The 12,187-nt window shown below is 35.8% G+C and overlaps 1 protein-coding gene across 1 annotated transcript in view; it reads left to right on the forward strand.

The window, feature by feature from the left end:
- The window catches only part of ZC3H12B (zinc finger CCCH-type containing 12B), a 601,939-nt gene that overhangs the window by 1,231 nt on the left and 588,521 nt on the right, over window positions 1–12,187 (forward strand). The window lies entirely within an intron of this gene.

Below are 12,187 nucleotides of genomic sequence, written 5' to 3' on the forward strand. Positions count from 1 at the left end.
TTATGATCTCTATGTTCTTCTTGGGGTTTCCAGCAATTGAGAATAGTTGCTTCCAAAAAACATGGCTACGAGGGACCTGAAGTGATGGACAGGACGATTAGAAGAAAATCTAAAGTTATAAGATACTTTTGGAAAATTAGCAATATTATCTGAGTAGTGAAGTTGTTTCTTTAAAACCAAATGGTTGAAAAAAAATCGCAGTTCACAGTTGACCCTTTCCAAATGTGGACTGAGTTTAGATTAATTAGTATTCCTTCTTTTATTTGGCCCTTTCCCTCCCTACTAGTTTTTAAGCTATTTCATGTTTCTTTTTATTAGAAAAAGAGTAAAGAAGTAAAAAAGAAGTGCAGTATTAAAAAGGATAAATTTAATTTTGGGTAAGTGCCTTTAAGCTAAATATTTTTAAAATGATATACATGCTATTTGTGATTAGATAACTTTCTCTAGTGAATCAGTCAAGACGATAGTTTTGAGTAACATGCAGCTTTCATGTTTGAGTTTCCTCTGGATATGGTTTAAAGCACAATATAATTCTAGTATCACTGCAAAATAATCCTGGACCTCAGTGAATATTTTATGTTGTTGTTGGTGGTGGTTGTGGTGGTAGTGGTGAATTGGCAAATTGACATGCTTCCAGTTGCTAGATTCCAGAGTTAGGGATCTTTTGTTTTGGAAAAGCTCTTGATCAAAACAAGCCTGAACCTTTTGAAATAAAATGTACCATGTGGATACTCACAGTTCATCTTCACATACTTTTAGAACCAGGCAGTAACTTGGATCCCATTTTGAATTTGATTTTAATGAATATGGTTATAAAGTTTCCACATACTCAAGAGTATTTACTTAGCATGTCATAACCATATTATAAGATAATATTAACATTTCATTTTACAGGTACAGCAAAACACTTGGCCAGTGAACTCTGGAATGAATTAGGTGTTTTTTAATTAATTGATTTTCAAAAGCTTTTATTTTCTAGCTTCACTGAGTGCTCATTACTATACTAGTTATTGTGGAGAATAGAAAAGAAACAGGCCCCAAGAGTTAAACTGCTTACCTCCTATAGATATCATGGTAAACAATTAGAACAAAGAGGATAAGAACTAAAATGATTATAGAGTAAAAGAAGAGCTTTGGAGCTGCTGTTTGAGAAGTCTTAGAATTAGATTTTGTTGGAAGGTGGAGGAGTTCAGCATAGCATGAACTGAGGCACTTAATTTTCTTATCTTTGTGAATATAACTCTCTTGAATAAACCTGTGTCATTAGTGGGCACAGTTTTTATGATAAATTATATACTAAATCAATAAATTAATACTAAATTTTTCAAGTGTGCATACTATAGAAGGCAGACTTAAAATAATCATGCTATTTCTTGGGGCAAGTGAAAATTTTTTTAAAGCAGATATAGATAGAGTATTAGGTTCACATATTTTTATCACCTGCACATTTTCACTATCTCCTAATATAGTTATAATCTAAGTACTTTGTATAGGACAGATCTGATTAATACAACTTTAGATTATAATATTCTCCAAGACTATTTCTTGATAAATTAAGTTAGGAAATTCCATAAGCAACATTAATTTTGGCCCATTAACTATATGATAGCTTAGTTTTTAGTACTGTTAATTAATAATATTTTTATTATTTTTTGAAAACTGAAGGAAGTATGCCAGAGACCTACAAATTGATGTCTGTTGAAGTTATAATATAATGCTATTAATAATGCTTGTGTTAATAATTGGCTGTGTTAATAATTGGACACCTGGATGGCTCAGTGGTTGAGCATCTGCCTTCGGCTCAGAGTGTGATCCTGGAGTCCCGGGATCAAGTCCCATATCAGGCTCCCTGCATTGAGCCTGCTTCTCCTTCTGCCTGTGTCTCTGCCTCTCTCTTTCTGTGTCTCTCATGAATAAATAAATAAAATCTTTAAACAAAAATTGGCAACTCATGTCAGTATTTAAACTGCAGTTATAAACCTCAGTAAAACTTATTTTATTGCTTTTCTAACCACTTTCTGCTGTGTTGAGAATTAGCTGTATAACTAATAGTCTTCATGGTTTTAGTCAACCATCACAAGTTGATGTTTGTATATAGGAAAGTAACAATAAGAAAATGTGCTATGATTATTATGTCAAAAGAGAGATATGCCCCCCCCCCCCGAAAGTCAAAGAATTCTCCAGTTAATTCACAGATTTACTCTAAGGAACAATATACCCAAACTTGACATTTTTTGAAGCTTCTATACACCATCTTACACTTTTCATTTGGTATCTTTGCTACCAACATAGTCTTTTCTGATTATAGGTATTAGTAACAAATGTTAATTCACAGTAGCTAATAATTTTGACAAATATAATTGTTGTTTTTAGCATTCTGTAGTTAGGATGTCAGGTATTAGCTAAAAAACAAAACAAAACACAAGTTATTAGAGAACAGAATAGTCCACAAGACATAGTCAATGAATATTGGATCATTGGAAATTAATTAGTTAACAGATAGTAAAACATATTCAGAAAGAGAACTGGTAAATTTAAATGATGGGGGAACTGCTGAGAAAATTAAAATTACCTTGTATATCAACTTCTATTAAATTACTATGGTAATTTAAAGCAGGTAAACATCTTATGTAAATTGCTAAATCTCAGTGTTGGCTGCATGTGAAATAGGGTAAGAGATTGTCAATTACCCTTACTATATAATAGGAAACTTTCAATATTTTTACCATATAACTGAGTCTGGAGGGAGAGCAGCATTATGCTGAGTACCAAAGGTGTATCCGTAAGTTAAAATTTTCTATCAGTATGCATTTTTAACAGTGTTATATTCCTAAATATGATATTTATTACATTAAAAGCTTGAAATTTTTACCAGATGAGCACATCTCTAGATTTTATTATGAAAGCTTATGCGAAAAATGGCTTTTACCCAATAGTTCTTTTTGGATCACATTTCCCTGGAACATAATCTTTTTCACAAGGTGAAAAATATTAACAGCCGATTCAATGTAGGAAAAAAAGTGGAGAGTTGAATTCTTTCCTAAAGAATGGTACCTACAAACAAAATAAATAAAACATATCCTTCATATATAAGTTCTAAAGTAATATTCACAAGAACTGCTTTATACCCAATTATTGTTTTCAATATCATATCTTGATTATAAATTGTTAACTGTCTTTGGACTGATGGCACTCAAAAGTTCCCCTGTGGTCTGATTCATTCTTATTTTCCTAATGACAAATACACCTCAGGTATTTGATGATAAGAGTTCATTACTGAAATATAAGCTTTTTGTAGCAGTTTTTAAAATGCAATAAATATTAACTGAAAACCTCAAGTTAAATTTTGACACGATTTGTAATGAGAAAAATGGGTGTTTTTAAACAATCTTGATTAAAACTATTGCATACTAAATATTAGTATCTCCATAAAATTTCAAAGCCTTGAATTATATATCTCACTATGTTCACTTTCTAGACTTCATTTCCACTTTTTCCAATAAAGGTGGATATTGGCTTGTTCTGACTGGCACTTCTGAGATACTTCTCTGACCCTTACATGAATTTTACAAAATATATTTATATTTTTGAAGTCCTTTAGGAAAGATTTTCTGTCATAGTCTAAAAAACTGAATCCATGTCAGATAAACTACATTTTCTTAAATAAACTACATTTGAGACTGGATCATTTGAATGGAAGTCGTAAGATGACAACTAATCCATATTATTTTAAAATATTGTGTCTAACTTAGTCAATTTTTGAATTACTAGATTAAAAATAATTATTTTTATTTTAAATTCAAAACTAGTTAATATATAAGGTGTGACATGAGTAGTAAGTTTGATTCCACAGATCATACATAAACCATTCTTATTATTTGCTCCTTGACCTTTGTTGGGCATTTAATTGTTCTTGTTGAGTTTAGTTTCTAAATGTGCACACAGATCTTTTTTTTTTTCCACACAGATCTTTATATTCCCTTTCTCTCTGTACTTTCAAGGCTAACATTAACTGGATTGTTTTGCTTATTATTAATAGGTTTAATTATCATGGATTGTATTAATTTTGCTGCCAAATTAGTTCAGATACCTGTGATTCCATAGAAGAAAAAAAGTAGAGGTATAAGAAAAATGGGTTTTAGATTTTACATGTTTACATTTTTTTCTTAATTTGCAATAACTTTGGGATGCCTGGATGGCTCAGCGGTTAAGCTCTGCTTTTGGTTCAGGGCCTGATCCTGGAGTTCAGGGATCAAGTCCCTCATCCGGCTTCCTGCATGGAGCCTGCTTCCCCTTCTGCCTATGTCTCTGCCTCTCTCTCACTCTGTGTCTCTCATAAACATATAAATAAAATCCTTTTTAAAAATTTCAGGGATCCCTGGGTGGTGCAGCGGTTTAGCGCCTGCCTTTGGCCCAGGGCACGATCCTGGAGACCCCGGATCGAATCCCACGTCAGGCTCCCGGTGCATGGAGCCTGCTTCTCCCTCTGCCTGTGTCTCTGCCTCTCTCTCTCTCTCTGTGACTATCATAAATAAATAAAAGTTAAAAAAAATAAAAATTTCAGTAATTTTAGTAGAATAAGTATAAAGTGGTTGATGTTATGAATTTTAGAATATTTCTTTTGTATTGCAGTTTTTATGACTTTCTTGTACATGCAGTAACCAGAATTAGTCTAACAAAGTATTACCCTTAAAGATCTTGTTTTAACAAATATGTGAGAATTATTTGTAGTTAGTATATCTATGAATTATATGTAAAGAAATATTTCTTTTTTTAAAGAAATATTTCTAAGGTATTTAAAGATGCTTAGAAGCATTTTTTCTTTGCGATCTTGTTTATATTATTTTTTGAAAGATTTTATTTATTCATGAGAGACAGAGAGAGAAAGAGAGAAAGAGAGAGAGAAGCAGAGACACAGGAAAAGGGAGAAGCAGGCTCCATGCAGGGAGCCTGATGTGGGACTCGATCTGGTGTCTCTGGGATCACCCTCTGAGCCAAAGGTAGATGCCCAACCGCTGAGCCACCCAGGACTCCCTCTTGTTTATACTATTAATTTGCTTATAGCAAACTCTTTTTTTTTAAATATTATCATTTTATTTTATTTTTTTTAAATTTTTTATTTATTTATGATAGTCACAGAGAGAGAAAGAGAGAGAGGCAGAGACACAGGCAGAAGGAGAAGCAGGCTCCATGCACCGGGAGCCTGATGTGGGATTCGATCCTGGGTCTCCAGGATCGCGCCCTGGGCCAAAGGCAGGCGCCAAACCACTGCGCCACCCAGGGATCCCATTAGCAAACTCTTTGTTCATAAATAATACTAAGGTCAATTTAATCTCAGCCCCTGTCTGAATTATCTCATATCTCAAATTCTGAAGCAGTGGGATCCAAATGATAGTACAACAAAATTTCCTTAATTCAGGCTCCACTAGCCAACATTTGTTATAGCCTGGATATAGTAATTATGCTAAAAATATATATTCTGTAGAGTGCCAAATCCATGCTGGTGATGGATTGCACTCCACAGGAGAAGTAGCTAGAGCCTTACATAAGACGTTAGGAAATGTCAGAGCTTCTTTACTGGCTATGAAAGTGTTGCCAGGTGAACTGGGAGGCCCCAGGTCCTGAGGCCATCCCAAAGATGTTGCCAAAGGTTCTTGGTCTCATCGGGAGAAAAAACTCAAGGACAGACACAATCCAGTAGACAATTGACATGGATGGGAAAAATTATTAAAACAAAGGTACATTCTCAACATGTGAGAGCCAGCAAAAGAAATGAGAGAGAGAAAGATAGAGAATTGCAACCTGGAGGTAAGGTGTCTATCTTATATTGACAGTTGTTAACAAGGATAGGGAATATTCATTACTTGTTCGGGGGAGGGGGATTTCTTGGAATAAGGGTTTTCAGTCTTTTCTTATTTGGTCAAGAGTGTTGGGTCTACTTTGACAGCCATCTTGATCCTGTCTTGTTTGATCCAACTTCTTGTGGCTTTGTTGTGGAGTGCTGCCAGAACAGTCCTCTGACTTTCTTCATAACTAGCCCTGGCTTCCTCTTTGCTGGCCTCCAAGCCTCCTGTTATAACCTAACTAACTGCCTGTAACAAAAGCACTGATACTGAATTAAAATAAGTGCTAAGAGGAATAAAGGTAGGCACCACTAGGTTTTATGTATTTTAAAATGTCTTCTAAGTGCTGCATTAAGCATATGAGGATTAGATTGCTTAAATTTTTTAAAGATTTCATTTCTTTATTCATGAGAGACACACAGAGAGAGGCAGAGACATAGACAGAGGGAGAAATAGGTTCCTTGCAGGGAGCCCGATGCGGAACTCGATCCCTTGACTTGGGATCATACCCCGAGCTGAAGGCAGATGCTCAATTGCTGAGGCACCCAGGTGTCCCAAGGATTATATTATTAATTGCAATGGGCTTCTTAGAAGAGAACGGATTTAAACATCAGTAAGTAATGTAAGCAAAATCGGGACAATAGTTATGTTGAACTACTCTCTGACGTTTTAAAACCTGTAATTTCAATATTATTTGCATGTAAATTCTGTGCACTTATAAGAATAAAATTTCATCAGCATAAGAAAGTGAAATAAGTGTGCACTGAAAGTTACACTGAATAGTCTTGATATTTTTTAATTTAAATTCAATTAGCCGGGATCCCTGGGTGGCGCAGCGGTTTGGCGCCTGCCTTTGGCCCAGGGCGCGATCCTGGAGATCCGGGATCGAATCCCACGTCGGGCTCCCGGTGCGTGGAGCCTGCTTCTCCCTCTGCCTGTGTCTCTGCCTCTCTCTCTCTCTCTGTGTGTGACTATCATAAATAAATAAAGAAAAAAAAATAAATTCAATTAGCCAACAGATAATACATAGTTTTCATGTAGTGTTCTATAATAGATAATTTTCGTATAACACCCAGTGTTCATCACATCACATGCTCTCTTTAATGCCCATTACCAATTACCCCATGCCCCCATTAACCTCCTCTCTAGCAACTCTGCATTTTTTTCCCTATGGATAAGAGTCACTCATGATTTATCTCCCTCTCCAAAGACTTCCCATTCAGTTTTCCCTCCCTTCCACTATGATCCTCTGCTCTGTTTCTTATATTACACATATGAGTGAAACCGTATGATTATTGTTTTTCTCTTGTTTGTTTCTGATTAACGTATTTCACTCAGCATGGTACCCTCCAGTTCTAGCCACGTTGATATAAATGGTAAGTCTACATCTTTTCTGATGGTTGAGTAATATTCCATTCCACCGTATCTTCTTTATCCATCATCTGTCAATGGACATCTTGGGTCTTTCCACAGTGTGGCTATTGTGGACATTGCTGCTAGAAGCATCGGGGTGCAGGTGTCCCGGCGTTTCATTGCATCTGTATCTTTGGGGTAAATCCCCAGCAGTGCAATTGCTGGGTCGTAGGGCAGGTCTATTTTTAACTCTTTGAGGAACCTCCACACAGTTTTCCAGAGTGGCTGCACCAGTTCACATTCCCACCAACAGTGTAAGAGGGTTCCCTTTTCTCCACAACCTCTCCAACATTTGTTGTTTCCTGCCTTGTTAATTTTCCCCATTCTCACTGGTGGGAGGTGGTATCTCATTGTGGTTTTGATTTGTATTTCCCTGATGGCAAGTGATGCACAGCATTTTCTCATGTGCATGTTGGCCACGTCTATGTCTTCCTCTGTGAGATTTCTCTTCATGTCTTTTGCCCATTTCATGATTGGATTGTTTGTTTCTTGGGTGTTGAGTTTGATAAGTTCTTTATAGATCTTGGAAACTAGCCCTTTATCTGATACATCATTTGCAAATATGTTCTCCCATTCTGCAGGTTGTCTTTTAGTTTTGTTGACTGTATCCTTTGCTGTGCAAAAGCTTCTTATCTTGATGAAGTCCCAACAGTTCATTTTTTCTTTTGTTTCTTTTGCCTTCGTGGATGTATCTTGCAAGAAATTACTGTGGCCGAGTTCAAAAAGGGTGTTGCCTGTGTTCTCCTCTAGGATTTTGATGGAATCTTGTCTCACATTTAGATCTTTCATCCATTTTGAGTTTATCTTTGTGTATGGTTAAAGAGAATGGTCTAGTTTCATTCTTCTGCATGTGGATGTCCAATTTTCCCAGCACCATTTATTGAAGAGACTGTCTTTCTTTCAATGGATAGTCTTTCCTCCTTTATTGAATATTAGTTGACCATAAAGTTGAGGGTCCACTTCTGGATTCTCTAATCTGTTCCATTGATCTATGTGTCTGTTTTTGTGCCAGTACCACAGTGTCTTGATGACCACAGCTTTGTAGTACAACCTGAAATCTGGCATTGTGATGCCCTCAACTATGGTTTTCTTTTTTAAAATTCCCCTGGCTATTCGGGGTCTTTTCTGATTCCACACAAATCTTAAAATAATTTGTTCTAACTCTCTGAAGAAAGTCCATGGTATTTTGATAGGGATTGCATTAAACGTGTAAGTTGCCCTGGGTAACATTGACATTTTCACAATATTAATTCTGCCAGTCCATGAGCATGGAATATTTTTCCATCTCTTTGTGTCTTCCTCAATTCCTTTCAGAAGTGTTCTATAGTTTTTAGGGTATAGATCCTTTACCTCTTTGGTTAGGTTTATTCCTAGGTATCTTATGCTTTTGGGTGCTATTGTAAATGGGATTGACTCCTTCATTTCTCTTTCTTCAGTCTCATTGTTAGTGTATAGAAATGCATGTGCCCCTTCAAATCACTATGTTTGTATCTTTGGGGTACATACCTAGTAGTGCAATTGCCAGGTTGTTAGATAGCTCTATTTTTAAATTCTTAAGGAACTTGCATACTGCTTTCCAGAGTGGCTGTACCAACTTGCATTCCCACCAACACTGTAAGAAGGTTCTCTTTTCTCCTCATTCTCACCAACATTTGTTAGTTCTTGTCTTGTTAATTTTAGCCATTCTGACTGGTGTGAAGTGGTATCTCATTGGGGTTTTGATTTGTATTTCGATGATGCCAAGTGATGTGGAACATTTTTTTTCACGTGTCTGTTGGCCATTTATATGTCTTCTTTGGAGAAATGTCTGTTCATGTCTTCTACTCATTGTTGACTGGATTATTTGTTTTGGGGTGTTGAGTTTGATAAGTACTTATAGATTTGAATACCAGCACTTTATCTGATATGTCACTTGCATATATATTCTCTGATTCCATAGGTTGCCTTTTAATTTTGTTGACTGTTTCATTTGCTCTGCAGAAGCTTTTTCTCTTGATGAAGTCCCAATAGTTCATTTTTTATTTTGTTTCCCTTGCACCCAATTGGAGACGTGTCTAGCAAGAAGTTCCTTAGGCAAAGGTAAAAGAGGTTGCTGCTGGTGTTCTCCTCAAGGAATTTGTTGAGTTCCTGTCTCTTATTTATTTATTTATTTATTTTAAAATTTTATTTATTTATTCATGGCAGACAGAGAGAGAGAGAGAGAGAGAGAGAGGCAGAGACACAGGCAGAGGGAGAAGCATGCTCCATGCAGGGAGCCTGACATGGGACTCGATCCAGCGTCTCCAAGATCACACCCCAGGCTGAAGGTGGCGCTAAACCGCTGGGCCACTGGGGCTGCCCCCTGTCTCGTATTTAGATCTTTCATTTTGAATTTGTTTTAGTGTAGGGTGTAAGAAAATGGTGCAGTTTCATTCTTCTATATGTAGCTGTCCAATTTTTCCAGCACCTTTATTGAAGAGACTGTCCTTTTCTCATTGGATCTTTTATCCTGCTTTATCAGAGATTAGTTTAGGGTCCATTTCTGGATTCTCTATTCTGTTCCATTGATCTACGTGTCTGTTTTCATGCCAGTACCATTCTGTCTTGATGATTACAGGTTTGTAATCTAGCTTGGAGTCCAGCATTGTGGTGCCGCCAGCTTCGGTTTTCTTTTTCAACATTCTCCTGGCTATTTGAAGTCTTTTCTGGTCCCATACAAATTTTAGGATTATTTGTTCCAACTCTGAAAATTGTGGATGATATGTTGATAGGGATTGCATTGAATGTGTAGATTGTTCTGGGTACCATAGATATTTTCACAATATTTATTCATTTATACATGAGCATGAAATATTTTTCCATTTCTTGTGTCTTCCTCAATATCTTTCATAAATATACTGTAGTTTTTAGAGTACAGATCTTTTATTTCTTTGGTTAGGTTTATTCCTAAAAATCTTGTAGTGCCTGGTGCAATTGTAAATAGGATCAGTTTCTTAATTTCTCTTTCATCAGTCTTATTGTTAGTGTATAGAATGCAACTGATTTCTGTGCATTGGTTTTATATCCTGCCACATTGCTGAATTGCTGTATGAGTTCGAGAAATTTTGAAGTGAAGTCTTTTGGGTTCTCAACAAACAGTATCATGTCATCTGCAAATGACTTCTTTGCCAATTTGAATGCCCTTTATTTCTTTTTGTTGTCTGCTTAGGCTAGGACTTCTAGTACTATGTTGAACAACAGTGGTGAGAGTGAGCATTCCTGTCATGTTCCTGACCCTAGGGGAAAAGCTATTAGTATTTTCCCATAGATAATAATATTCCCTGAAGGCTTTTTGTGTATGGTTTTTATGATACTGAGTTATGCTTCCTCTATCCCTACACTATGGAGAGTTTTAATCAAGAAAGGATGCTGTATTTTGTCAAATGCTTTTTCTGCATCAGTTGAGAGGATCATATATGGGTTTTGTCCTGTCTCTTGTTAATGTTATGTATCACAATGAGTGACTTTTGGATGTTGAATGAACCCTGCAACCCAGCAATAAATCCCATCTGGTCATGGTGAATAATCCTTTTAATGTACTGTTGGATCCTATTGGCTAGTAACTTGGTGAGAATTTTTGCTTCCATGTTCAATAGAGATACTAGGCTGTAATTCTTTTTGATGGGGTCTTTATCTGGTTTTGGGATCAAGCAAATGGTATTCTCATAGAACAAGCTTGGAAGTTTCCCTTCCCTTTCTATTTTTTGAAACAGCTTCAGAAGAATAAGTATTATTTCTTCCTTAAATGTTTGTTGGAATTCCCCTGGGAAGCCATTTGGCTTGGACTCTTGTTTTTTGGGAGGTTTTTTATTACTGCTTCACTTTCCTTGCTAGTTATGGGTCTGTTCAGGATTTCCATTTATTCCTCTTTCAGTTTTGGTAGTTTATAAGTTTCTAGGAATTTATCCATTTCTTCCAGATTGCCTAATTTGTCGGCATATAGTTCCTCATAATATGTCCCTAAAATTGTGCTTCCTTTTTATTGGTCATGATCTCTCCTTTTTCATTCATGATTTTATTAATTTGCTTCTTTTCTCTTTTTTTGGTAAGTTTTTCTAGGGGCTTATTGATTTTATTAATTTTTTCAAAGAACCAGCTTCTAGTCTTGTTGATCATGTTTACTGTTCTTCTGCTTTCTATTTCTGTGTATTCTGCTCTAATCCTTATTATTTCCCTTCTCCTTCTTGGTTTAGGCTTTATTTGCTATTCTTTCTCTAGCTCCTTTAGATGTAAGATTAGCTTGTTGTTTGAGATTTTTCGAGAGAGGCTTGTATTAAAATGTACTTATTTTTTAAGACTGCCTTTGCTGTATCCCAAAGATTTGTAACACTTGTGTTTTAATTTTCTTTAGTTACCATGAATTTTCTAATTCTTCTCTAGTTTTCTGGTTAACCCATTCATACTTTAGTAGGATGCTCTTTAACTTCTAAGTGTTTGAGTTTCTTCCAAATTTCCTATTGTAGTTGAGCTCATGTTTCAAAGCATTGTGGTCCTAACACATCCAAGGAATAATCCCAATCTTTTGGTATTGGTTGAGACCTGTTTTGTGATCCAGTATGTGTCTATACTGGAGAATGTTCAATGTGACCTTGAGAAGAATATGTATTTTGTTGCTTTAGGTTGGAATGTATATATCTGTGAAGTCCATCTGGTCCAGTGTGTCATTCAAAGCCCTTGTTTATTTGTTTTTCTGCTTAGATAATTTGTCCATTGCTTTGAGTGGGGTGTTGAAGTCTCCTACTATTATTGTATTATTACCAATATGTTTCTTTAATTTGGTTATTAATTGATTGATATAATTGGCCATTCCCAATTTAAGAACATAAACATTTATTATTGTTAGATCTTCTTGTTGGATTGGATAGATCCTTTAAGTATGATATATTGTCCTTCTTCATCTCCCACTAGAGTCT

The sequence above is a fragment of the Canis lupus genome, chromosome X, assembly GCF_003254725.2.
Source record: "Canis lupus dingo isolate Sandy chromosome X, ASM325472v2, whole genome shotgun sequence".
In the NCBI taxonomy this organism is placed as follows: Eukaryota; Metazoa; Chordata; class Mammalia; order Carnivora; family Canidae; genus Canis; species Canis lupus.